The sequence below is a fragment of the Schistocerca serialis genome, unplaced genomic scaffold (genome assembly GCF_023864345.2).
Source record: "Schistocerca serialis cubense isolate TAMUIC-IGC-003099 unplaced genomic scaffold, iqSchSeri2.2 HiC_scaffold_1173, whole genome shotgun sequence".
Taxonomy (NCBI): Eukaryota; Metazoa; Arthropoda; class Insecta; order Orthoptera; family Acrididae; genus Schistocerca; species Schistocerca serialis.
The window spans coordinates 197501-202500 of NW_026047374.1; the positions used below are offsets into that span (position 1 = coordinate 197501).

Sequence of the window (5000 nt, forward strand, 5' to 3'; positions counted from 1 at the left end):
AACCGGATGAAACGTATACACGGCGCTGATTAGTAATAGATAGAGCCATCAAAATACAGATAATGTATACAACTGTCCGTATACGTGCTGAAAGACTCTGCTCACAATCACAACCACACGTCAGCCAGACACTCTTATCACGCACTACTCTCTGCCTGTAACAGGCACAAAGACAATATGTAAGCACCAGCATGGAACAACACCCAGTGCATCCTCTCCGCCACATTAGACAATCCACACTATCATAACCAGACCGGGAGGTCCACTCACAAAACAGAATACCCCACCCTTCCGACAACCACCATTGCTCAGCTAAGCCACCAACACCCACACATGTCCTACACAGGGGTACACCCAACATCACAATACTGCCTCCTGTCACAGCACACAAACAATGGCAGGAATGAAAGACACAGGTCTGCCACAAGCATGGAATCAGAGCGCCGCCTGTCATGAGCCAAAGGTGCATCCTGACGTGGCAAATCAGATGATGCCGCAGGCATCCACTTACTATAATCACAATCAACAAACCGGCCGCCGCCGCCGCCGCCGCCCCCCCCCCCCCAATACACCTTTCCTTACAACAATGTGTACCTTAACCTAACCCACATTGTACCTTAACCCAACCCACATTGTACCTTAACCTAACCCACATTGTACCTTAACCTAACCCACATTGTACCTTAACCTAACCCACATTGTACCTTAACCTAACCCATATTGTACCTTAACCTAACCTATATTGCGCCTTAACCTAACCCACATTGTACCTTAACCTAACCCACATTGTACCTTAACCTAACCCATATTGTACCTTAACCTAACCTATATTGCGCCTTAACCTAACCCATATTGTACCTTAACCTAACCTATATTGCGCCTTAACCTAACCCATATTGTACCTTAACCTAACCCACATTGTACCTTAACCTAACCCACATTGTACCTTAACCTAACCCATATTGTACCTTAACCTAACCTATATTGCGCCTTAACCTAACCCACATTGTACCTTAACCTAACCCACATTGTACCTTAACCTAACCCATATTGTACCTTAACCTAACCTATATTGCGCCTTAACCTAACCCATATTGTACCTTAACCTAACCTATATTGCGCCTTAACCTAACCTATATTGCGCCTTAACCTAACCTATATTGCGCCTTAACCTAACCTATATTGCGCCTTAACCTAACCTATATTGCGCCTTAACCTAACCTATATTGCGCCTTAACCTAACCCACGTTGCGCCTTAACCTAACCCACGTTGCGCCTTAACCCAACCCACGTTGCGCCTTAACCTAACCCACGTTGCGCCTTAACCCAACCCACGTTGCGCCTTAACCCAACACACGTTGGGCCTTAACCTGCTCTGTAATTGTCATACGACGCGTTAAATTAGTGTAGTGTTGCCTAACTGCAACCCCCGCAATATAGTTTGCTACTCGCACTGCCCGGTCCCCAGAGTATCGCTTCATGTTAAACACCTTGCAGCTATACACTGTAATGCGGACGGCAGCAGGACGTACATGCTCAATGCCCTTCGCAGTTGTTCATTGGCATTCGCATGGCGAAGCACAGCCTACGTTGTGGTACGGCTTGTGTCAACTGTCCGCTGATGTTGTACGTCCAAATCACACACTGTACTGCACATTGGTCCTCATGTACTGAATGATACATCGTGGTACATGTGTGACCGTACCACGACTGCGCCAACAACGGCGAACCATACGGTCCAAATATTGTGCACTCAGCTACGTGTCGTCTCCCTATAAGAGCTGGATTGCAGTATGGTATGCCGTGGATGGCGATCACCATGAGCCGTCTGTTGATGTAGTGGCGCGTGTTGTCAGACGTAGTCGTCTCTTCTCACACACCGTGATAGCATGGTGCACTGCGTTCCACATCTGCGACATGCGACAGAGGCCGGTTGACAGTCGTTCGCGCAATGGACATCGCATACGTACGGGGGCCACCTTCCACGTGTTCGCGAAGCGTGCACATGTTGTTGCGTGTATGTGGGCAGACATAGTGTGTCGTGACACCTGACACAGGCATGCAACAATCGTTGAATTTGCAAATGGCGATGGACGTCTACGTTTGCTGGTGACGTTACGCAAATGAAGAACTGGTAAACCGTTGTGGTGCGGTTGTTCTCGCTAGAGGTGAATCAGTGATGGCGACGATCGGTTGAGCTACCAACCGGTTGTTTCAGCGATACCCACCATGCCCACGAACGTGAATGGCATGTGGGTGTGAAGCGATACGCGGCGGTGGCTGGGTGGGACCGTCCCCGGCCGGTGAGGGGGGGCCTCCCGGCGTGCTGGCCGCGCGGTGCGTGGGCGCACGCGCTACAGCCGGCTGGTGGGGGCGGCCAGTGGCAGGCGCGCCGGCCGACGGAGGCGGCAGGCGGCGCAGCTGCGCGCCGGCGCACCCTGCACGCGGCGCCGTGCGGCCAAAGTAGGTCCTCGCGGGCCCGGTGCGAAGCGCGGTGGACATCTGCAGTGTGCTGGTCCGATTGAGGACTGTGTGCGCTGAGGATGCGCCGCCGCCCGGCGCTCGGCGCCGCGACGCCGTCTGCTGCTCGGTCGCCTCTGCGGTTCTCGCAGGTGGATTGTATCGCAGCTGTGCGGACGTGTTGGCGAGTGCGCTGTGCTGGGAGAGTTCGCTTCGGCACCCAAGTGGGGCTTTTGTCCTTCTGTGGCGCTGGCGTTGGAGCTGCCGGCCACCGTAGGTGGCGCGTGTTGTCTCCCGCCGGCAATGCCACGACAGCACGCTCCCGGGCCTCTGTCGGCAGCGGCAAGCTCAGTTGGGAGCACGGGTGGTCGCACCTAAAGCGTCTACTCGCCAAACTCCGGGCGATTGCGCCTCTCTCGAACCCGACCAAGTACTTAGGACGGCGCTGCGCGCCGCCGGGACCTGAGAGGGTTTCGAGGTGTATTGTGCAGGGGAGCTCAGCCTCCTCCTGTTTGCAGAATAATTGAGCGGACGCTTGCGTGTTCGCGCGGGCTCCCGGGACACACTCCCGGGCGGCCGGCTGCTCAGCTCTAGTTGACGCAGCTCCCTGGTTGATCCTGCCAGTAGTCATATGCTTGTCTCAAAGATTAAGCCATGCATGTCTCAGTACAAGCCGCATTAAGGTGAAACCGCGAATGGCTCATTAAATCAGTTATGGTTCCTTAGATCGTACCCACGTTACTTGGATAACTGTGGTAATTCTAGAGCTAATACATGCAAACAGAGTCCCGACCAGAGATGGAAGGGACGCTTTTATTAGATCAAAACCAATCGGTCGGCTCGTCCGGTCCGTTTGCCTTGGTGACTCTGAATAACTTTGGGCTGATCGCACGGTCCTCGTACCGGCGACGCATCTTTCAAATGTCTGCCTTATCAACTGTCGATGGTAGGTTCTGCGCCTACCATGGTTGTAACGGGTAACGGGGAATCAGGGTTCGATTCCGGAGAGGGAGCCTGAGAAACGGCTACCACATCCAAGGAAGGCAGCAGGCGCGCAAATTACCCACTCCCGGCACGGGGAGGTAGTGACGAAAAATAACGATACGGGACTCATCCGAGGCCCCGTAATCGGAATGAGTACACTTTAAATCCTTTAACGAGTATCTATTGGAGGGCAAGTCTGGTGCCAGCAGCCGCGGTAATTCCAGCTCCAATAGCGTATATTAAAGTTGTTGCGGTTAAAAAGCTCGTAGTTGGATTTGTGTCCCACGCTGTTGGTTCACCGCCCGTCGGTGTTTAACTGGCATGTATCGTGGGACGTCCTGCCGGTGGGGCGAGTCGAAGGCGTGCGACGCGCCTCGTGCGTGCTCGTGCGTCCCGAGGCGGACCCCGTTGCAATCCTACCAGGGTGCTCTTGAGTGAGTGTCTCGGTGGGCCGGCACGTTTACTTTGAACAAATTAGAGTGCTTAAAGCAGGCAAGCCCGCCTGAATACTGTGTGCATGGAATAATGGAATAGGACCTCGGTTCTATTTTGTTGGTTTTCGGAACCCGAGGTAATGATTAATAGGGACAGGCGGGGGCATTCGTATTGCGACGTTAGAGGTGAAATTCTTGGATCGTCGCAAGACGAACAGAAGCGAAAGCATTTGCCAAGTATGTTTTCATTAATCAAGAACGAAAGTTAGAGGTTCGAAGGCGATCAGATACCGCCCTAGTTCTAACCATAAACGATGCCAGCCAGCGATCCGCCGCAGTTCCTCCGATGACTCGGCGGGCAGCCTCCGGGAAACCAAAGCTTTTGGGTTCCGGGGGAAGTATGGTTGCAAAGCTGAAACTTAAAGGAATTGACGGAAGGGCACCACCAGGAGTGGAGCCTGCGGCTTAATTTGACTCAACACGGGAAACCTCACCAGGCCCGGACACCGGAAGGATTGACAGATTGATAGCTCTTTCTTGATTCGGTGGGTGGTGGTGCATGGCCGTTCTTAGTTGGTGGAGCGATTTGTCTGGTTAATTCCGATAACGAACGAGACTCTAGCCTGCTAACTAGTCGCGTGACATCCTTCGTGCTGTCAGCGATTACTTTTCTTCTTAGAGGGACAGGCGGCTTCTAGCCGCACGAGATTGAGCAATAACAGGTCTGTGATGCCCTTAGATGTTCTGGGCCGCACGCGCGCTACACTGAAGGAATCAGCGTGTCTTCCTAGGCCGAAAGGTCGGGGTAACCCGCTGAACCTCCTTCGTGCTAGGGATTGGGGCTTGCAATTGTTCCCCATGAACGAGGAATTCCCAGTAAGCGCGAGTCATAAGCTCGCGTTGATTACGTCCCTGCCCTTTGTACACACCGCCCGTCGCTACTACCGATTGAATGATTTAGTGAGGTCTTCGGACTGGTACGCGGCATTGACTCTGTCGTTGCCGATGCTACCGGAAAGATGACCAAACTTGATCATTTAGAGGAAGTAAGAGTCGTAACAAGGTTTCCGTAGGTGAACCTGCGGAAGGATCATTACCGACTAGACTGCATGTCTTTCGATG

General features: G+C 53.1%; 1 non-coding gene across 1 annotated transcript; it reads left to right on the top strand.

Moving 5' to 3' along the window:
• The first annotated feature begins 3064 nt into the window (after positions 1 to 3064).
• Positions 3065 to 4974, top strand: LOC126433739 (small subunit ribosomal RNA). Its single transcript, XR_007578717.1, has one exon. It is a non-coding gene; the product is annotated as a small subunit ribosomal RNA (ribosomal RNA).
• Positions 4975 to 5000: the final 26 nt, after the last annotated feature.